General features: G+C 31.9%; 1 long non-coding RNA gene across 1 annotated transcript; it reads right to left on the minus strand.

The window, feature by feature from the left end:
• Nucleotides 1-530: 530 nt before the first annotated feature.
• Nucleotides 531-22,002, minus strand: LOC143648025 (uncharacterized). Its single transcript, XR_013158328.1, has 4 exons — nt 21,977-22,002; nt 20,841-20,949; nt 1,531-1,588; nt 531-692 (listed from the first exon to the last, which is right to left on the minus strand). It is a non-coding gene; the product is annotated as an uncharacterized LOC143648025 (long non-coding RNA).
• Nucleotides 22,003-24,332: the final 2,330 nt, after the last annotated feature.

Here is a 24,332-nt window from a genome sequence, read left to right on the forward strand (position 1 = left end):
CAAGTGTTTTAACTGTCATATCATTCAAATATAGAATGGAGATTTTGATTTATCTTTAGTTTATTAATTATGTATATTATTTGAAGAATTACATCTACAATAATGGATTTAGAAGATGTAATTTTCCAAAATGGTAAGGAAAAGATGTACTTTATTAGAATAAAGTTCAATCAGGAAAGAAGGGAGTGGTGGCAAAAAGCAAAGGAAATTAAAGAAAGTGGAAACATAAACAGACGAATGGTAAAATGTTTCACATAAATCAAGCATACTAGTGAGTGAGCAAAAGTTGTAAATTAAACATATGGTATGGTACTTCACATAAAACTTTTGAATGTAATAAAAATGTTTTGTCACATATACACATTTATAGTACATTTACAAAAAAACATAAATGAGAAAGAAACTTACCAAATTGAAAAGAGCAGTTACTTTTAGATAGATAAGAAATCATTTATAATGTTTTATTTTTTAAATATTATTCATAACAAATGTAATAATAAACTGGATTTTAACTCCTGGAGTTAGGTATGAGCATTTATTACCATTTCATTGCCCTTTTCTTTGTGTTTAAAACGTTCACAGTTTAAAAAATTAATTCCAGTAGAGTCCTGTGTGCCCCTAGATCATTTAAGGACCACAGTTCCTTCAATTTGGTTGTTCTGTCACCCCCTTAGTGCGAAGTCCTTCTCTGTCTGTTCCAGTTGGAAGGAGGAAAGAAACAGAGAGTAAGAAGTTATCTTTTAGAAATGATGTGAAAGGTCATGACATTTAAATTACACACATCATATCTGCTCACACACCATCTGCCAGAACTTAATCATATAATCATAACTATGAGTAAGAGAGGCTGGGAATATAGACTTTGCCTTGATGGACAAGTGCCCTTTGTCTATTACTAGCCAGACAAACCAGACAATGAAGATTGCAAGGCCATAGGCCAGTTCTTCTGTATAATCAATAGAGTGATTCTAAAAATGTGCATGGTGGACCATAGACACTTCAGAATCTTTCCTCCAGCCTATTGGAGTGAGGGTAGTTTTATGCTGTTAAATTAGTATATAAATTTAGTAAAGCAGTAATTTAACAGAACTTTATGCTTAATGCAAAGTTTACCCCTCACACCTCCTAAAAAAATCACACTGAGTTTTAGTTTTAATAAGAACAAGTAAATAACCATTGAATGGCTTGAGGGACAGGTATGATTATTTCTATCAGGATATTTCATAAATTAAAAGAAAGGAACCAATTATCCCTGTGCATGAAGTTGTATGAGGAAGAGTAGGACTAGGGAAAGGTAAGCTAAATCCTCCAAAATAAAACCCTTTATTTTAAATAAAAGCAATATTTCATAATGCAATTAGGCATCTAGAAGAAATTGATGTGGAAAAAACCACTAATATTATTAAGAAAAGATATTAAAAATATCAAGATAAGATTGCCTTAGTTACATTGCTAAACTGATAACCATGCTTTAAAAAGGTATCAACTGGGCAGGGCATTACAATTATATTGTTACCATTATTTCAATACCTGTCACTTGATTTTGCATGTATGTGAAGTTGATAGCACCTTCTTTGACTTCAGAAACCTAGATACAGGGGGTAAAAAACATATTTTGCTTCTCGAAAATTTATCACTTATAAAGTCTGAGGTATAATTTAAATTAGTTTTGAAGTCCTAGTATCCTTAACTTGATTGTAAGATATGGCTATCTTCTAAAAGTTTCAGTGCCATCCTAAAACTTAATATATTTTTAAACTTAATTACTTGTAGCCATGCTCTGCCTTGAAGAAAAATTTCGAATACAGAAAGCCCATAAAAGGCATCAGATAGCATTGAAATATTTTAAAGCAGCCAAGTTCTGCAAATCCTTGTTAAACTTTTGTAAGGTGAAGCTGGCCTAACCCAGATATTTTCCAGAGATGGAGAGTTGGCAGATATGTGTGCATTGGTATTTTACTAATGAAAAAATAAACTGGTTCAAGTGATCGGAAAGTGCATAATGCAATGTGTGTTTGTGCATTATTATCTGTTAATAATCTGAGTGTTGCAACTGGAGTCTGCAAATGACTTTCACAATTTATGAAGAAAATGATTTACTTAATTTGCACGTGTTTTATTGTACTTTAGAGAAGCTTTTCTCTACTTAAAAAAAAAACTTCTAAGCATTTAAAACCTAAAATAAAGAGGAAATGTGAATTCTACATCTAAATACTCTGTCTAAAATACTTAAAATTTCATAGTTGTGAAATTTCTTTCTGAATATCCTGTGAAATGAAAATGAAAAAAAATTATTTCTATTGCTTTTCTTCAGTTTTACTTTAGATATACAGTAAAGTTTCCTTGTAGTTAGTCAACACTGTTGAGTTGTTTGTGATTACTTGAAGACAGTTATGCAAAACTGCTGTCACAGCGTTTGAAACATGTATTAATAAGTGAGATTGCAGAAAACATGAAAATTACCCAAAAAGACATACAGAATTTTGGGAAACTGATGACACCTTTGGGCACATTTTAACATATCTTCAAATTGCTCAGACATGTCTCTGTTTGCCAAAAGTAGCAGAACACATATAAGAGATCTTCGATTATGTCATATATTTTTAATGTGTATATGTATTACATGTACTCTTCCTGAAATGTTCAGTTTATAATTTCAACTACGATTACTTCTCACAGTGAACTTTGCCTAAAAATATAAATATTACTTCATTTTGAAAAAGCATGAATAACAAAGCCTTCCCTTCTTTTTCCCTAATGGATTGATACTGGATTTATGAAGCAGGAGAATTATCCTTAAAAATAATATCCCTATTAGTTTAAACAAATTACAGGACAATGAGATTTGGCCAACCATGATTTTCTTTTCTAGAAAATACAAAACGCCATGGAGGAAGACCAGCCTAGCATCACTTTACAAACACCTCCCAGTTTTAGAAGAAGAAAAGTTGAATACACACTAATTGTACCTCATTCCAACATTTCAGGAAGTGAGGGGAAAAACACCATCGCGGATTTAACTGGCCAGCACTATAAATCCACAAGGTTGAAAATCTGTCATAATCAAGTAAGTTACAAAGCCAAGATGCTTATGAAATCCAGTGGATTTGATGGCTCTTCAAGTATCCTCAGAGAGCTTATCACCTAAGCTCATTCTCCTGGATGTAAAATAGAAGCAAAACTCCTGGCCTTTCTTTCTGGAGCCCACTCAAAATTCTAGAGGAGGGAGGTCTAGAAGTTACCACAGGTGGAAGTTTTCAAGTTTCTTTGTCTCAACGTAAGGCAAAACTAAGGAGATAAACTTATCTTATATCCATTTCAGTATTAATTTTCTCAGAATGCAAGTATTCTGTTAAGAACTGTAGAGAAAGGCAACACACATGGAAAAAATATAAACTCTGGCTCTAAGTAGTAAAGAAACATAAAGAGGCAAGTATTGGTGAGTAAATTATTGAAGACCAAAGTCCTAAGGGAGCCAAAAAATTTCCTATCGACATAATCATAATACATGAGAATTTTCTAACATAAATTTAAAAATTTATTGTGTTTCTATCCTTTAACTCTAACATATACTTCACAAATTTATATAAAATAATAAATAAAAGAAATATAGAATTTCCACAGTTTACCCTGGCCCTATTATTATTTTCATAGGAAGTGATTTCTAAAATATGTAACTTCAAATTTGGTTTTCAAACTAATTTAACTGTCATGGCCTGATTGTATTTCTGTAGCTTATTTAATAAAGAGATCGTGTTTCTTATGTTTATGCCTCATTTAAAATGAAACTCAGATTCTTAAAACTTGACTTTGCTTTTAGTAATAAGCACAAGCAAAAACCTTCATGAAGCCAAAACTAATCTGGCCATTTTATTTCTGAAAAGCTGCAGAAACATTAGTTATTTGACAGGATCTTAACAAAGTGATTTCAGTACACATAGAATGTTACGTGACTCCTGAAATTTGTATTTAGAATTATAAGAGTAATTTTTTTTCCTTTAAAATATAGGGCTGTAACTGCTGCTATAATATTAATGTAATAAGAAAGGAAAAACAGTCAATGAATACAGTGACAGCCGAACCAGCTCAATCTAGGTAATAGAAAACAGTATTTATGTTTGGTTTCATCATGATTAATATTTTATTCAAGATCAAATTTTCAAAATTCTAGTAGGATAAATTAAAAAGAAATCACTTCTCACCTACTTCCTGAAGTATATAAACATAAAAACATAAAAAGATAACACTAGATTCAGGTCATTATTAATTTATTGTTCAACTCATGAACACATGGTTATATAAATTCTTATGAAAGTTAAAATTTTCATACAATTTGATTCTTTATTAATTTACCTCTATCATAGATTCTGATAATAGAAAATTTCCTCTATATTTATGTATATATTTTATATTAGGACAATAAAATAAGGTATATTTCTAAACAGATTTGATGCCCAAATAAACTGTTTTCTCTCCGAGGATTCTCCATTTTCAGAGAATATTTGATGCAAAAAATGAAATGACAAATATGATAAGCAAAATTGTAGGAGTGATTGTTGGGGAGGAGGTACTGACATTAGCTACGGAGTTTAGATCACCTAAAGACTGACAATACCTTGGTTTGTGATTTGTTTGGATGCTGAAAGACCGTATCTTGTTAACCCTTCTTTCTGACTGCTCTACCAATATGTAGGTCAGAGTTTCTCACAATTTTTAGTTACCCCACTAGGGAGCCCTTTGAGACATTTTTTCTCCCAAATATGTCTTCCATGAAATTTTAATACTGCAGATATAGTGTTTATCTGTTCACGTAGTGTATAGCTATTCCTTATATTAAAAAATGCAGTGTTTTTGCCCCTTTGATGGGGGAGCAAAATATACCCCATGGAGGATGGATGATTTAGGAATTTTAATTTAGTAGGTCTGGGCAGTAGTTTGGATATAGAGAAGAAAGGAAAAGAAGCATCAAAGTTTCTAATTTGCACAATTTGATGTTTGGGTGAAATAATACCTTCCTACTTATAAAATCTGATGCTGGTGAATTTGGAGGTGAGGTTGGAACAGGGATGAAAGAGAATGTCTTAGCTAAAATAGTCACAAAGGCTAAGGTAGACAGAAAATTCTCATGTGTATCCAAAAGACCTAGAAGCAGGATCAGTTTTTTAACTCCCTTGACCAAATCCTGGAGCTGATGGGAAGAATGGAGGGAGAAGTACTATCTTTCTAAATGCCTTGACTTGAGAGTAGAGAGTGAAAAGTTCATAAAGCAGTCAAATCAATAAAGTAGGAAAAGATTGAAGGAGGATTTTCACATTTTTATCCAAGAATAAAAAAAAGAAAGTTTAATTGTATTTTTAGGAAAACAAAACAATTAACATGCATAGAATTCAAAAGCATTTAAAAATCCAAAATAACAAGGGAAAAAAATGAATTAATTGAAAATTAACCGAAACAATTAAAGATCATGCAAGAGAAAAAGAAAAAATGACAACATAGTAAATTAAATAATTAGCACAAAATAAGATGGAGAAAACAGAATTTTTCAACTGTGGTACAAAGTGGAAACAGGTTGCATTCTCTAACTGAAATTATGAAAAGGCGATCTTCAGATTGGAATTTTTAAAATGCTACTAAATACCCTATGACACAGTGTGTACCTCCGTTCGGTTTTTATTCATTAGGCCATTTTATAATTCTTGTGCAAAGGCAATGCAAATAAATATTTTTAAAAGTTGACATGAAATTGATTTATAATTAATAGAAATGATGTTTCCAAAGGTTTTCTTTTAGATATTTTCCAACTATTGGTTATTACAAATAATGTACCATGTGGCCATCTAAAATGTAAAGGATTTATAAAATCGTATTTTCATACAATGAAATATTCTATAACTGCTACATGCAGCAACAGTAAGTAAATTTCACAGTTGAGAAAGAAGTCAAAAACAAAAGAACACAGGCTGTAATATATATATAAATTTACATATATCTGAATAAACTAAATTAAAAATTGACAAAAGTATTCTATGATCATAAAAGCCAAGGCAGTGAATACTTTTAGGGATAAATACTGGGAGAGGGCACAGTGGGATTTGATGATATTTTTTAAAGGAAGTTTCTTCTTCATGTAATTACCATATATGATAAGGTATGGGACATTACCAGAATCCCAGAGGTTTCCCAAGTAGCTGCTAGCTATTGCAAAGAATTCTGCAATGAGCTTCTTGTGCATGTCCTTTGGCACACATATGTATGCATTTCTGATGATACTGTTAAAATATAATTTAAAAAATTGAAAACATCACTCTTATGTGAGTACGATGTATGGAAGAGGAAAAAAAAAAAAAAACACTGGAAGTAAATTCCCTTAGTAAACTTGTTGCCTTTAGGGCTATAGAAATGTCCCTAAAGGCATTTTTTTAATATATGTTACCCATATTAAATCCTTTTGGTGCCCCGAGTATAGTCTACAGAAGCAAGTAAACAGAAAAAAATAAGCAAAACGAAAGTGCTATTTTAGTTCATACAAGTGAAAAATATATATCTTCATTTAATCCAGAGAGAGTTCTATTCATTGTAATACTCCTAAATATGAAAGGATGAGAGTTGGTCTGATTTCAGAAAAGCACTTACATATATATAGATGCTTGTCTGAAATGCAGCCAAGTATCTAGAAATTGAATGACATAAATTACACAGTAACACACTTATTATTGAATATGGATAATTCCCATCTGATTCTAATGGAGCATTGATATCGGAGAGCTTGTGCTAACATGTACCCTACTAAGTAGCCATCACAGCAATTTCTGTATGTACAGTTGTGAACCTGTTGTACAGATTTGGATTTGCTGGGAATTCATTGTCACATTCTTTGAGAAAACTAACTTGCATGTATAGTCCATAGCATACGAATATTCACTTGGAGTTTTATTTGAGAAGCTTCTGAGATATTGCTTAGAAACAATTAAGGTTTTCTTTTTAAAGGAGATAGTTAATGTTTGAGCCTGAACAGATTAATGATACATGAATAAGCTTCTACCATTCAGGAAATCTTCAATTCCCCACAATACAAAACAGCAAAAAGGAAAGTCTATTTTCTTGAAAAAATAAACAGCTCCTATATTAATAAACACAAACCTTTATACCAATATAAACTGTTTTGTGAAAATGTTCTAATTTGAGGGGAAACAAAGAAAGGATTAAACTATTGTTAGATTAAGTAGTTGATACTGTACATATCTTTTTCTTTTAATATATACCAAGAAGTCTAGGCTCAAATATCTGACACTTTAAGTATTCTACAATATATTTGGGATTTTTGCATCAAATCTTTTAAAGCAAAGATGTCTTAGAGAAGACACAAAGAACATAAAACATAAAAGAAAACCACAAAAAAAGTAAAACAGATTTAATCAAAATCAAAGATTCCTGCTCTTCAAAATATATCATTTCAAATAAATCACTGATTGAAATAAAATATTCTAAATGCATACACACAACAAAGTACTTGCATCTAGAATATATAAAGAATCCTTTTAGCTGAATAACAGGAAGACAAATATCCCAATTTTTAAAATTTTCTAAAGATTTTAAAAGACACTTTGCAAAAGACAATATGCAGGGAGCAAATAAATAATTTAAAATATGCTCATTATCATTACACTTCACAGAAATTCCAATCAAAACTGTAATGAGATAACACTGCAAACCAATTAAAATGGCTAACATCGGAAAGATTAATGATATCAAGTGTTACAAAGTTGTGAGAAGACTAGATTTCATATACGTTGCTGCTAAGGATGTAAAATAGGACAACTGCTTTGAAAAAACACTTTAGATACTTCTTATTAACATATACTTAAAAGAAATGTCTAAGCCCAGCTAGCAAATTTTAATCTCTTAGGAATTTGATATAAGAATCATTAGTGAGGAACACATACATTGAGAATGAATTGAGAACATTTTAAATATAAATATAATTTCCATTGACTTGGAAATTATTTTGTATATTAGTTTATAATTCTCTGGAATATACTTTTGCCAAATTCCAATGTAATTTGTTTTGTTTAGTGTAAAGGGCAATAGTAATTCTATCCTTAACTCAATGACTAGCTTGCTAGTGATCTTTGCCAGGTTGCTTAACTCTTTGGCCATAAGTTTGCTCTGGTGTAAAATAAAAATTTTAACATCTTTCTTATCTTTCACAGAGAGTAGTCGTAAAGATAAAATGAGATAATAGGCATGCAAGTGCTTTGAAAATTGTAAAACATTGACCCAATAAAAACTATTATACTCAAACAACAGTTCATTTTATCAATTTTATTTATGTAATTACCATGCATATAAAAATGTCTAAAAGTATTAAACCTGATTTCTTCCATTTTCTACCATCAATTATTATGAAACAGGCATCATAAATGCTAAATAGTAAAATTTATACAAATAAAGAGGAATAGACATTATTCATATGAACATGTTTGTATGACTATTTCATTTATCTTGAAAAAGGTTGCAAAACTATAGAAAATTTTATTTATTTTAGTGCTTGAGGATTTTTTTCTTTAAAAGCTGACTTTTTAAAATTATATTTACATACCCCTTTGGTAGCAAGAGGTAATAATAATACTAATTTAAAAATCTGTAATATATACCATATGAAAAGACAGGATGTGCCAAAAAGAAAATTCTACTCAAAAGATGATTGCTAAGCAACTTTTTTGAAATCATACTTCAATGTTTATCTATATGCATCAGAGAAAAATTTGGCACAGTCACTAAATCAAAAAATAGGAGAGAGGGTCACCTATTTCTCAGATACATTGAACCCAATTTGTCATTTTTCCAATTGCATTAAACAATAATTAGCAAAAATAACAAGAGCTATGCTTTAAATCAAATCGCTGTAAATGTTGAAATAACAAAAACTGGCAATTGAGCATATCAAATTGTTCTCAAGTTATAACAATCAATTATTAGTTGAGTGTTCAGCCTATACTCAAATGAAAGTAAATTTAATTCTATACCTCAATGTTGTAAATCATCTGAAAACCAAAGACAAAATCAACTTGAAGAATAAGTTGGTGATAGAGTAAAACCAATATTTGGACTGTGGGATTGCTTTTTGAGATTGATTTTAGTAAAGTTCCTAATTAAACAGGTCTGGAAAATTCTGGATGTATTTGTCATTTTGCCACAAATCCAACTGACCAACATGTTAAATTTGAGATGTATGTATATAGTATACAATCTCTGACTTCTGATCCTCTATGACACAGAATGCAAAATACATATCTTTAAATATCCATTTCTTCTCATGCAATCATGTACTCCAAAGACAGGAATGGTGTCCTATTCATTTTTACATCACTATCCTTAGAAAGAATTCTTTAATTGTCATATTCCCAAGAGCAAAATACTTGAGTCAACAACCATTTCTGAGTTTGAAGATTCTGTCTTTAATATTTTACATTTTTCTTCTTAAAAATAAACACCAAATAGGTATTAGTTTTACGAATTTGTTTGTACTCCTGTTAGGTAAGCATTACGATTATATATGTGCTTCAAATTAAACTTTAATAATAGATTTAAGGCCTCTTTTCAATAAGTATAATTAACATTGTGGAACTTTTTAAAGGACTCTGAGAATCAACTTGAGAAATTCCAGAAAGTTGAGAAAAAAGTTATGATGACGATTAAATGATAAAAGGTTATACATGGGGATAATGGGAAGATAGTGGAATAGGGAGATCCAGCACTTAGTCCTTCTACCGGAACAACTACTAAACCAGCAGGAGTTATCTGAAACAATGCTTTGAAACTCCGGAGGCCAGAAGAACACTGTACAGCATCCAGAGCAGAAGAAAGAGGCTGCTAAATCAAGGTAAAGAACAGTAAACTCAAAGACAAGACATTTGAAATGAGTCAAACTGAGGAAGAGGGAGAATAAAGGATAATAAAAATGAAAACAGCATAAACACCTCTGGGACACAAGCAAGCATACCAATATACAAATTATGCGAGTCCCAGAAGGAACTATAAGACAGAAAGGGAAAGAACGAATATTCAAAGAAATAATGACAGCAAACTTCCCAAACTTAGCCATGACATGAATATGCACATCCAAGAAGACTTGATAACACCAAACAGTATAAACAGTAAGAAATATTCATCCCATCGTATATTGATCACACTATTGAATGCAAAGGATAAGGCGAGAGTTCTGAAAGCTGTGAGAGAACAGCAATGTGCTATTTAAAAGGAGTCCCAATTAGATTGAGTGCAAATTTCTCATCAGAGACCATGGAGGTAAGAAGGCAGTGGATGGAAATATGTTAAGTGCTGAAAGAAAACAGCCCTTACCAAGAGTTTCATATCCACTGGAACTTTTTTAAAAAAATGAAGGAGAAATTAAGGTATATTGAGAAAAACAGAAGCTGAGGGAGTTAATCACCAAGACATGTCCTACAAGCAATACTAAAGAGAGTTATTTAGACTGAAAGGAAAGGATACCGGGCAGTGGTTCAATGTGGCTAAATAGCAAAATGGCAGAAATAAGTCCTACATTATTAATGGTTTTAAGTATACACGGATAAAACTTTTCAATCAAAAGGCAAAGATTGGCTAACCGAATAAAACAGCATGACCCAACACTATGATGTCTGCAAAAGACTTCCCTTGAATTAAATAAACAAATGGGTTGAAAGTGAACAGATGGAAAAAGTATACCATGCAATTGGTAACCAAAAGGGAGCTTTTTATCTGATTAATATCAGATAAAATAGACTGTAAGTAAAAAAATAAAATAAAATAATGTTAGTAAGGACAAAGATGGTCTTTATACATTGATAAGAGGGAAAATTCAACAAGACGGAACAATTATAAATGTATATGCACCTAATAGCAGAGCCAAAAACATATGGAGCAAATACAGTTTCAAGGAAGAAATTGATGATTTTATATTAATAGTAAGAGTAATACATTACTTTCAATAATGGATAGACAATCTAGTTAGAAGATCAATAAAGAAATATAATACTCAAATAATACTCTAAGCCAACTAGATGTTACAGACATAGACAGAGCACTTATCTAACAACAGAATACACATTCTTCTCGAGTGTACCCAGACCATTCTCAGGATAGATCATATGTTAGGTCAGAAAACAAGTCCCAGTAGATTCAAAAATATTGAAAAAAAAAAAAGTGTATAGTCTTCAACCACAATGGAATGAAGCTGGAAATCAGTCACAGAGGAAGAAATGGAAAACTCACAAATATGTAGAAATTAAAGAACGTTCTCCATTTAAATAAGACTCTCCTTGCCAGACATAAACCTCAAATTTAAGAATGCATGTGTCTCCATCAGTTGTTTCTCTTCTTCTTTTGTTTCATTTTCAAACCAAAAATATTCTTGCCAGTATATATCTTTCCCTTCATGATTATCACTTAATGTCTTGTTTTGACAACTTTTATAAAACAAACAAAACTGGGGCTTTTCTGTACCCATAATTCAACCTTTCACAAGGTTTTTTTGCCCTTTTTTGTTACAAGAAGTAAGACAATGACTGTCTTCTTTGTCAAAAAACTGGAGTGATAATATGCTGCATGTATACTCTATGATAAGTCTCTTGGTTCATTAGTTTCTTTCAATTGTTAAAACAATAAGATTTGTGCCTTTAGATAGCTTGTGTCTTTTCATCCTTTCCTCTACCTTATCAAGCAGGCTGACTGCTTTAGTAAACAACTTACAATGCATATTGGCTTAATGCAATTTAGGTCCATTTCCTTTTTATGTCATGGCCCAATGCAGGTTGGTAGCATGGGAGTTTGAGGGTCCACTCTCATGTATTTACTCTAGATTCTGATGGCTCAATGTTTAAACCATTTGTTGTTTTTTCAGACTGTTGAGTTCTACACTGCATCCTTTTTATTGGCTCCAAATAATGGAGGGAATGAGACTAGAGGATGGCTTGGAAAAATTGGAGTACAAAAGCTAAAAGAAAAGTTTATCAATTCTACCCACATTCCATTGGCTGAACAGAGTCTAAGCAACATTTGGTGCAAAAGAGTTGGGAAATCCAGTGTAGACATGTGACTAAGCAGAAAAGAGGGCAATAATGTACACTAACATTCTCTGCCACTATTACACTCTATGTTTTTGTATTTAGGATTTTTCTAAAAACTATTACAACTAATAGAGGAAATCAGAAAAGCTGTAGGTTATAAAATCAGTATACAAAAATGTATTATTTCTATAGACTAGCAATGAACAGCAAAAAAGACATTAAGAGATTCTATTTTAAATGGCACAAAAAGAGAATAAAATCTTAAGAAATAAATTTTTAAAAAGAAATTTGAAATCAGTGTACATAATCATTTGTAATTCTATACATTGGAGATGAACAAGTCAAATGAAATTTAAAAGACTCTTCCATTTACAAGAGCTTCAAAAACCAAAATACTTAAGAATTGGTTTAGTAAAAGAAATGAAAAATGTATACTCTGAAAGCTAAAAAAAAATGTTATGAAGTTTAAAGAGATCTAAATAAATGGAAATATATCCCATATTCATGAATCAGAAAACCTAGTATTTTCAAGATGTTGACATTGAAATTGAACTAGATATTCAATGCAGTATCTATCAAAATCCCAAGTGTCTTCTTTGTAGGTATTGAATAGCTAATCCTAAAATTCATATAGAAATTCAAGGGGCCTAATAGCTAAAACAACCTTAAAAAACAAACAACAAATTTGGAGGACTCACATTTCCCCATTTCAAATCCTATTATAAAGCTACAGTAAAAGACTATGTGGTACTGGCATAAGTGTAACCATACAGAGCCAATGGAATATAATTGAAAGTCCAGGAATAAACCCTCAGTTGTACTAAAAAAATTCAACATGGAAAAAATTATCTTTTCAATAAATAGTGTAAGTACAACTGAATATCCACATGAAAAAAAAAAAAAACAACTTAATTTGGACAGCTACTTTACATCATACACAAAAACTAATCCTAAAGGTTTCAAAGACCTAAATGAAAGAACTAATACCATAAAACTCTTAGAAGAAAACATAGGGGAAGTTTTGGGATCTTGGATTAGGCAATGGTTTCTTAGATATGACACCAAAAGAACAAGTAACAAAAGAAAAAGATTGATAAATCAGACTTCATCAAAATTGAAAATTTTGTGCTGCAAACAAAACCATGGTAAAAGTGGAAAGATAAATCACAGAATGGGTAAAACTATTTTTAAGTCATATACCTGATAAAGGACTATATATATCTAGAATATATAAATAACTCTCAATATTCAATAATAAAAAAATTCAATTCATTTAAAACATGGGCAAAGGATCTGAAAAACATTTGTCCAAAGAGTATGCTCAAATGGACAAAATGCACATGAAAAGTTGATCAAAATCTTTACCCATCAGGGAAATGCAAATCAAAACCGAAATGAGATGCCATTTATTTAACACACAGTAGGATGGCAGCTCCTCAAAATGTTAAACTGAAACATGTCATACTGACCAACAATTCCATTACTATGTATATACAAAATAAAAATAACAACATATTTCCATGGAACGACTTGCATGTAAATGCTTATAGCAGCTTTATTCACAATAGTCAAAAGTGGAAATAAGCCAAATGTAAACTGAGAAATAGATAAGCAAAAATGTGAAATATCAATATAATAAAATATCATTCACAATTAAAAGAAAAAATGTACTGATACATGCTACAATGCAGGTGAACCTTGAACCATTATGCTAAATAAAAAAGCCGGGCATGAAAGTCCATGTATTCCATGATTCCATTTATATGGAATCTTCAGAATAAGCAAAAATCTATAGAGTCAGAAATTAGATTGTAAAGGATTGGGGTGGGGATTGTAAAGAATGGGGAATGACTATTAGTTGGTACAGGGTTTATTTTGTTCAGAAAATGTTTCTACAATTACGAAGATATCAAAGATATAAATGTTTCTACAATTACTAAGAAAATGTTTCTACAATTATTCAAGTTGAGACATCAGAATTCACATATATTTATAAAGAAACTTGATCTTCAAAAAATATTAGCATTAAATCGATTTATTATATGAATAAAACTATTATGTCAAGTTAGGTTTCAAATTTTATATGTCTGACCTTTGTTTTTAGCATCAATGCAGGGATAATTATATCTTTCCATAGTTGTTATAAAATCACCAATAAAAACATTGCACAACCACCTAAAATGGAAAGTCAGCTCTAGAATATATTTTCATTTGCATAATAAATCATTGCTAAACCACACAGATCAATATAGCAATGATTTTTATACTACATTGTGCACAGCATAGCAACAGTCTGTTTTTATATTTATTTATATTGGATCTTATATTTATATTGGGTCTTACCATAAAGAATAAGTACTCATACTCATCATCCTGTGAGGCAGCCAAAGCATGTAATATATTTATTTTCTACATAAGGAAGCAATTTCCAGTGTAGTAAAATGATTTATCAAAGATTATACAGTTAAATTTTGATGGTTTGGGAAAACATTTGGACTGTCTTCTCTGAAATTCATTTCCTTGCCTTCTTCTGTTTTGCTACATTTTGCAGGAGCCCTTGTCCTATAGCTTAGAGGTGGAGCATAATGAGAGATCAGAACCAATGATTGGAATGCTAGAGGAGAGAGAAACCAGAGTATTTCCTTGCTCTCTCCACTTTCCTTGATATCCCTAGTCGTAGCTGTGTTGCCTCTGTGGTTCCAGCTCCTTCCAACAACCCATCTCTCCATAGTTTTAGCAGCTGTTAGGCAGCTCTGGTTTCTGGACTCTGGTAATAGCACTCCTTCTCCTTGCCCTTTCAATCCTAAAGTGATAATGGCTTCCTGCTGTTCCTATATCCTGGGTGGCCTCCTTCTCAGCTCCTCTAGCCAATTCTTTACACTAATATCCTACCTTTTAGTTTGATGTGTTTGCCTAGATCTTAACTAGCAAGAGGCATAGGATTAAGGGATGGGGGAATTATTGGTGTCTTTTTTATTTTAAATCCAATTTTTTCATTATTCCACTGCACATGCCACTTTCATTATTCCAGATTGTTGGCAGAATTCAGTTCCTTGCCATTGTAGGACTGAGGTCCCTGTTTTCTTGTTGGCTGTCAGCCATTTGCAACTTCTAAGAGGCATTTGCATTGCTTGGCTCATGGCTCCTTTCCTCCATCTTCAATGGGAGCTTGAATCCTTTTCATACTCTGAATCTCTCTCTTTAAAGTAAATCTCTTATCATATATCTCTAACTCATTCTTCTGCCTTCCTCTTCCACTTGTAAGGATTTGTGCAATTAGATTGGGTCCATTAATCTGTGAGGACAGTCTTTCCATTTTAAGATTCTTAACCTTAATCACATTTTCAACTTTTCTTTTGCTCTGTAAATTAACCTAGTCACAGGTTCCAGGACTTAAGGTACATACATCTTTATGAGCCATTATTCTGCCTACCGCACTGCTTATTAACATGCATTGTAGTGTAACTAACTATATACATACACATGCACACATATATGGGATAATGTTTCACATAGAGCATGAGAACATCTTCTTTGAAGAACATCAGTAATGACTTCATCTGGAAAAGTAATTGACCCTAACTCATTTTTTTTCTATTCCATTAAATGAACTTTTTTTCCATCAAATTTGCTTAAAATAAGGAATAGGTATATTGTGTTCAGTCCCGTCTATTGATGTAATAATAGCTATATGGGATTATTGCTTCTGTGTCCGAGTTTAGAAACGGCTTTCCATTGTATTCCTTTGATTAAGGTAAGGCAGTTAATCCAATATCAAAAATATTCACTGTAGTTTAAGAGCAAGGAGTTAATCAAATCCCTGTTCTGCTTCTCAAAAGTGGTATGATGTTTTGAACATCTTTGCCCTTAAGCCTGTGTTTAGTAGAGATAATAATGTATATGTCTTCAGATTTTTATGAGGAAGAAATAACCAAACATGTGGAAAGGTCACCATGTATTGCCTGATAAATAAAAACTACTAAATGTAGCCATCTTTAAGGTACTATTTGACAGTTTGAAGAATAGTAAAAATTATTGTTATTAACATAATTGCCGATTTAGAATTCTTTGTTTTGGAGTGTGGGAATTTCTAATTTTGAAAATACAAAATTCCATATGAGTTTTTAAGATTGATGTCAACTATTGAAATAGTATATATATATGTATAAACATGTAAATAGTATATATATATATATATATATATATATAGCTGCATATAATATATATACACAAATATATTATTGTATATGTAATTTGAATATACTTCTATAAAACTTTCAAATTTTAAACTTCACAAATTTAAGAAAAAATTTGCATGGGTCTAGAATTTTAATGTTTTAAAACGACATACTTCTCAAATATAATTTTTGAAATCAGTTTCAAAATTTTTGCAAAGAAATCTTTTACAAATACAAAATATATTCCTGAAGAATATCAAAAGAATTCAAGTAAGGGAAGATTTTATTATCAGGAATGCTAGGGTATTCAGATACACAGAAAAACTCTTAAGAAAATGGAATATTAACTAGATAATTTCCCTCTTTATATAACTTTGTTTGGGTTGAGCTTAGTTAGTGAACAATGGTCCTGATTAATCTCTAAAATTCCCATTCACTTATCTGTTCCAGTTTTGGGTACCTGAAGACCTTTTCACATTTACCTGAAGAAAGTCCTTTAATAGGCATGCTGAATATTACATTTGAGAAAGGAGATCTTTGTCCAAGGCCAGAAGGAAAGAAAATGTCCCAAAGCACAAAACAGAATAAAACAGAGACCTAGGAGATGGGTCTACAGAGAGAAAATCATAGAGAAACAAATTCTATTCTCCACGTATCAAACACAAAAGAAAGTAAAATATGTGAAAGGCAAGGGTCTACATAACCATGAAAATTCATATTGTTTGCAGGAACTATCATAAAAAAACAAGTTTCAAAGAAAAATTTAAGTACTGAATGACAAAAATTGGTTCTCAATTGGCTCACTAATTAATGAAATATTCATGTTTTACAAACTACAGCTAACTTCCACATTACAGAAACATACTCTTCTAACTCATTCCACACATACATTATTCCAAAATCAGGTTTCAGAAGTTAGCCAAAATGGAATTTGAGAAAGCATTATGCAAACATCACTCCTTGTTTCCATTCATCCAAAATCCCTAGGCCCCATATCAATAAAGACTAAATATATATATATATATATATATATATATATACAGAGAGAGAGAGAGAGAGAGAGAGAGAGAGAGCGAGAGAGAGCGAGCGAGTCATCCCTGACTTGCCTTTTTATAATGTACCCACTACATTTATGGAGCGCTATAATGAGTCTTTCTGTACATAATCCAACCAACTCCAAGGAGCAAGAGTCTTCATGTGGAATTCAAGATGTTAATATGTCTTTTCTAACAAATTAATTCCACATGCGTTCTGCTGCAACTAATCTCTTTCCTGTGGAATTAGGCATGGTCTGACTCATTCTTTATTTTTTGAACATGACAATTTAATGGAGTAGACCTCATTTCACATAGCTTCAGGCTCTCAGTCCATTTTTTTGCACCCAGAATCATTGCTGGTCTTTGAAGTGAGAGAGCATGGGACTATGGAAGGAAATCATGGCATCCCTGGTGTGCAGGCAAAGGAGACTTGGTCCATCATCTAAGTGGCAGGCGCTAGAAAGTGTAAGTTTAAGGAGAAATAGAAATTTCTGAGGTATTTACAGAACCCAACATACCTGCAAATATCAAAAATAATATTTGCATTCATTGAGAATGTCCTAAATGGCAAAATTTGTCCCTACTTATAATGTTGCCCTAACTATGATAAAGTGGATATTAAAACCCCAGCTTTGAACATGAGACATGGTCACACTGCTAACAAACAGAGCCAAGATTCAAACCCAAACCTTTGGCTTCCGAAGATAATGGCCCTGAATGCAGAACATCTGTCATTTGCTATTCAAAGCAGCCCATGGTTGAGAAAGAATAGGGGTTACTATGACTACTTAGAACTATAAACCAAAGCTCAGAAAGGTGAAATGACTATCAAAGCCCCAAAGCTTAGGACAATTAGAGTGTGAATCACAACTGACTCAATGGATTCTCAATCTTGTGTTCATTCTATTTTATCAGACAATTCTCTTAGAGGATGTAGCCAAAGGTCCATCACATAACTCTGCAGAATTTTTGTAACTAGAAAAAGGGTTGTGGAAGGAGAAGAGAAAAGAGACAGATAAGACTTAAAGCATGAACATGTAAAGGGCAGAGTCCATGTAATAATTATTTGTATATCTATAATATTTCACATAGTGCTTTGAATATAGTGATAACAGGTACTTAATAAAATCTATTGGAAACATAAAAGAATAAATGAGGTGAATAAAAATAGTATAAGAACCACTTGTGGGTTTTTTATGTTTGTTTGTTTTCTTTCTCTGTAAATTGGGAAAATTAGCATTTAAACTTGAAGGGGCATATGAGTTCATGGAGCAGCAAGGAGAAAGACCTGCCTGAGTCAAGGAAGCATCTTATAATATTATCTGTGAGGGATGCCAAACCTCTCAGTATGGCTAGTGTGGAGAGGATGAGAGTGAGTACAGATAAAGCTGAGCAAGTAAACATCTATTAAAGGACCTGTATGCAAATATAAGATTTTATATTATCTTGTCAGTTGTTGGTTGTAAAAAATCATTAAGGAACTTTTTGAAGGGAAGTGACATGATTATATTTACATTTTGAAAAATAAATATGGCAGCCCTGTGGCAGAATGGGGATGACTGATGGGAAAGAGCAGGTTATTGCACTGGACAAAGCGAGAGACTGAAGATCTGAACTAGAATACCTTCGTCAGGATGGGGATGATACATGAGACTTTACTCCATTTGACACTATTCAAATTTCTTGCCAGCTGCCATATTGAAGAATAACATATGCTTTAAATTTAGGTACATTTTCTGAAACAAAAGCAATTGTAAGCAAAGCTAAAAATGTGAGTAAATAAAAAAAATCCAAGTAATTAAGCCAATGTTTTGAGAATATCGTTATATTGGTTTTTGAATAGCATGCAGTATGTGGTTGCAGATGTCTCAAACTGGAATGAAATGTAATAGGACATTGTATTGGCAAGGTACAAACTCAGTGGAAAAATACTTCTCTAAAAAGGAGAATTTTTTTTCTTTCCTATAAGGAACTAAGCACTTAAAGCTTGATTTGGGAATAAACAAATAGGTATTTAGCATACCATTACAGATTTTGTAATGAAATACATTTCCAGTTAAATTTACCAAATTATTACATAGATTTTGCTGAAAATTATATTTATCCATTTCACTTCAGATACCGAAATTTTCTAATTTGTTTTTGAATTATTGCCAATCAAGTGCATCTGTCTTTCTCACTCTCTCTCTCTCTGTCTCCATTAAGACCAAGGTTTGTATTTCACTCCCTTTTGTTCAGGTTTAGTATCTCCAAAACATGCACATACATAGTAAGTCTAGAGCCTGCTTTACTGTTGATTTTCCCCATCTTCATTGATGTTCATTGTGGTTATTCCAGAAGCTGTCATTATATTTTAAAAAATCATTTTAACTCCTCTGTTATAAGATTCCTTATAAGCATTCATATCTCTGCTCTGGATTAGAACTACCATGCATGTTAAATAATCCAATAATTAAAAAGGAAAAATGTAATTGCATCAGAAATACAAGAAACATATTATGAAGTAAGTGATAGGACAGAGAAATAAGATACACATAAATGAATCATTGTAACTATCATGAGGAAGTAATTGTTTGATCAGAGAAAATATGTTAATTCCGTTTTTAATGCCTACAATGTAAATATTTCTATAAATATGCTTTGACACATACAACTCATCTGTAAATAAAGGCTTTGTAAAAAAAGAGTAGTTTTCTAAATACAAACTGGCAATCACGATTTCCCTAATAGGATACAAACTTGAAAAAAAAGTTCTAGTACTAGAAAGTGTTGTGGTACAGGATTAATATTTTATGAAATTTCTCATCTCCTAAAATATTTCCAATTTTAAGAAGCTTAGATAAAGCAAAATTTGATATTTGCATATTATATATTTCAAGTATTTTATCAATAACTTCTTTCCTTATTTCATTAAATTTTCCCCTCTTCCTTAACAACCAAAACTTTTAATTAAGCCATTTATTCACTTTTTCTTTCATTGAGATTAGTATTTCAGATAGCTTCCTTCAACTTTTTTCCCCAAGTCTTCATATTTATGTATATGCTCTTCAAGCCCAACAGAAGCTTCTTAATCTTCTATAAATGCCCTACTGTATATTTTCATCATTTTAGTGATGAAAATCACAAACTAAGGAAAGAAATCCCAACTGATATTGAAACAATCCTAACTAAAAAGATATCTTTGCATTGTTTCATTATATGATGACTCCAGAATTATATAGTTCTCTTTTACTATCATTTTACTTGGCAACGCCTAGATGATTTTCTTTTCCTTCCCTATCACCGGTAGGCCTTTTATGGCATAACCATATTTTAAAAGTATCCCTGATCTGAAGTTGCTTAATATCCTCTGATACTATCCATTTTAATCCCTCTGCTGTCAAGCTAATGGATACGTTTGCTGAAAACACAACTCCTTCTCTCATTTTCTGGTCTCTCGTTCTGCAGGCCAAAGCATACTTCATGATCATAAATGTGAAACTCCAGACCACCTGCTTCAGGGAAGAAAAGATGGATAAGCCCTGGAGAGTAGGATGATCAGGGATATGGCAAATTACCTTGTCCAGGCACTGACCAAGTGGTTCTAAGGAAAAGCTCGAAGAGCATCTGGGCTGCATGAGCTAATTTGTCTCCCATGGGTTTCTCTTCACTGACTTGGCCATTAGTCTATTAAAGGGGAAAGAAATTGCATTTCTTACTTTTTCTCAAAATTGCACGCCATTTGCAATTTTGAAATCTTATTTTAATTCCAGCCAGTGGTTATTAAAGTTATTAACAAAAGCCAGATGACTACATTATTTATTTTAAATCTTATGCTTAATGTATATTTATAATGCTCACATAATGTCATAATTTTCTCTGATTATATTATACAGGCAAACTACAAATGATCAAATCTGTGAGTGAAATACTTTTTGTGAACTGTCAATGATCAACATGTTCCACATGAGATGGAGTTTTCATATCACGATCAAAGGAAGTAGATAAGAATTATGGAAATCTCTTCTTTATTTTCATTTCTTAGAAAAAGACCTATTTTATATAATTCACTGTGGTTATTAGACATTCTTGAGCAGAGGACTAAAATAAGTCTTTTTAGAGCAAGTAAAATTAGTATAACGCAATTATTTTAAGGTTTTCATTGTTACTGTTTTTAAAGAAAAGATATGTGCTGTACTTTTATAGAAAAATAATTTTGACCTAAGAAGATCCATAATTTAGCACACTTGAGTTTATAAGCTCTAACATTTATTTCAATTGACTTTTGGCTAAAAATAGAAAATAAATAATTTTCATATGGACATTTAGAAACACTTATACAGACATTTAGAAATACAATTTTCGCCTCTGTCTACAATTCAAGCCTTGCCAGAGATATGAAGTAAATACAACAATTTTCATCATTCATACATCAGATCCTGAATCCGGTAAGAGCAGTCACCTGGCTGAGCTGCCCTGTAACTCACCAAAACTTCCAACTGCTATGCATAAACCTTGATTCTAAACCCTTCTTTCCCAACTTCTTCCCATCCAAAATATATCTAAATATTATTTGCCCCTCATTTTACCAGAGATATTTTCTAAGCAAACTCTGGCTAAAGAAGGAACTGTTCAACATATTCGCACTAAGTTGTTAGTGAGTGGAAGGCCAAAGAGATATAATTATTTAAATGAAGAGAAGAATTTAACTCACAGTTATTGAGGAGAGGGAAAACCATTTTAGAATGCAGGGGAATTTCCTTATATTCTAGAATTCTTGTAACCTAACTATCCACCTGTAAAGAAGGTATGTGGCAAGGGAAATAAAAAGAATTTTCCATTGGTATCTATTTCCAACTTCACTTCCTGGCCCCCAGGAATATTTTAGGACCAGATAGTTTCCCTTTACTATGTTTTCTAGCTCGCTCTAGAGAGATTTAAACTATGTTTTGTTTATTCCATAACTCTTGCAAGCCCTGATTTGTAAACAAAGTTGGAAATTTTAGACCATCTCTAAGCATTTCTAAATGTCCCTATAAAAACATTTATTTTATATTCTAACTAGAGGTAGAAGTCAATTGGAATAATTAGTAATGCATATATAATTTTAAGTGTGCTATAGTATCAATCTTCTTAAGTAAAAAGTTCTTTGTTTCAAAATATCGTACAAATCTTTACTTCAAAGTTCTCAAAGAAACTCAGGTATCATCAGTTCATAAGGCAGGTATTTGAAGGTGAAACTCAATGAACAGGACTTCATCACAACCAACTCTAGAACATGGCAAATTGTAACTCTTCTAGAATTCCAGGAAATAAAGGTACATGAACAGCAAGCACGAAGACAAGAAACAATCCTGGTTCTATTATTGGTAAATAAATGGCTTCTGTGGAACATGGTCTCAAATGTGACATGGTAGCCATGACCCATTTGTGTCATGTTCCACAATACATAGCTGTGTGCACCTTTGTTCCAGGGCAATCTTCCTAGCAGAAAAGAATTAAGTCCTAAGGACCACACGACTGTGTGTAATCAGTTACAGATTGTACATCAACAGCATTCATTGAAAAAACTTTAAATACACTTGTACAAACAACAGGGATTAATTATTGTTGTAATAATTACAACAACTACATGAAGTTAGTATACTCTTCCTGGATAATATGAACTTTGTAAGTTACTTATTTTTCTCTCTTTTTTGGCATTGACTACAAAGATGTTTGGAACTAATTCTGCAGACATAATTTTAGTAACTATATATGAAATTTTGACATACTTATCTTGATCTATCAATTCCTGATATGTTCTTGGCATTTATATATTTGCCAATGTTCTTTCTATTTCATTGGATTGTTTGCAACTTATAAACTGCTGCAATCTATTTATATAATTGAACCAAAGTTACTCAAACAAATATCGATAAATAAAAGAAATAAATGCACAATAATGCTATTCTGCCATTTCTTTGACCTTTGCATCTTTGGAATGACTCCGATAGAGGCTAAGCTCAAAAAACTTGGTCAAAATTGTCAATATTTTTATAACAACTAGAATCCCAAATATAATCCTTTACCTAGTGTTAAGAGTAATATCCCTAAGTTGCTGTCTAGTTGTGATGAAGACTTTACAGAATTGAAAGCACTAGATAGAACTGTCTTTTACTCTCTTCCTTGATCATTTAGTAATCAGCCTTCTATAGAGATTAGTTCTAGAACTGAAACTGTCAGTACACAGGAGGCAATGCTGAGTTTGGAGAATGAGCCTTTTCCATCTCCCATGCAGAAATTAACCAACCTAAGGATACACATTCCTTATTGATTATATATATATATATATGATATATATATATATATCATATATATATGTATATTGATTATATACATATAATATATATATATTATATGTATATATATATAATCAATTATATTGATTATATATATATGCAAATTCTAATATTCAGCTTCTTATGCACACAAGTGTTGCTGTTTTGCTTCCTTTGAACTTTGCTTCCTGTCTTCCTTTCTCATTTTACTCCATGTTTTCTGTAAATAAACAATGATGTGGGAAGGATGGAGAACTTTATTATTCACAAAGATATTTTTCAGTTGACTATGCCTTCAGGATAGTCACCAGACCAAAATAGCTCATCACCAAGAACAGCCAAGTTGTTGCCTAGAGCCAAGACAGCTGATATTGAGTCACACCAGACAGGGCTGTCTGATCAAAGTTGAGAAGTGGAAATCCCCTTGTGCCCCTGGGCCAGCTTAGAGGTGGTCGTGCTATGCCAAGAGCTGTCTTTTGAGTTGGTCATCCCTCCATTTGAATCCCAACCCTGCTCCTTCCTAACCTTGGAAATGGGCAAATCTCTTAACTTCTCAGGGCCTCAATGTCCTCATATCTAAAATGAATATGATTTCTTATAGGGTTGTGGGAAGGAGAGGCATAGCATGCATGAAGTATATATTACATGCCAAAAAATGCTTCCTTAAATGAAGCTTTAAATATTAGAAATACATATTTTCAAAAAGACCTACTTGAGATTATGTTATTATTCATTGAAAATAAAACTCTT

Source organism: Tamandua tetradactyla, chromosome 10 (assembly GCF_023851605.1).
Source record: "Tamandua tetradactyla isolate mTamTet1 chromosome 10, mTamTet1.pri, whole genome shotgun sequence".
Taxonomy (NCBI): domain Eukaryota; kingdom Metazoa; phylum Chordata; class Mammalia; order Pilosa; family Myrmecophagidae; genus Tamandua; species Tamandua tetradactyla.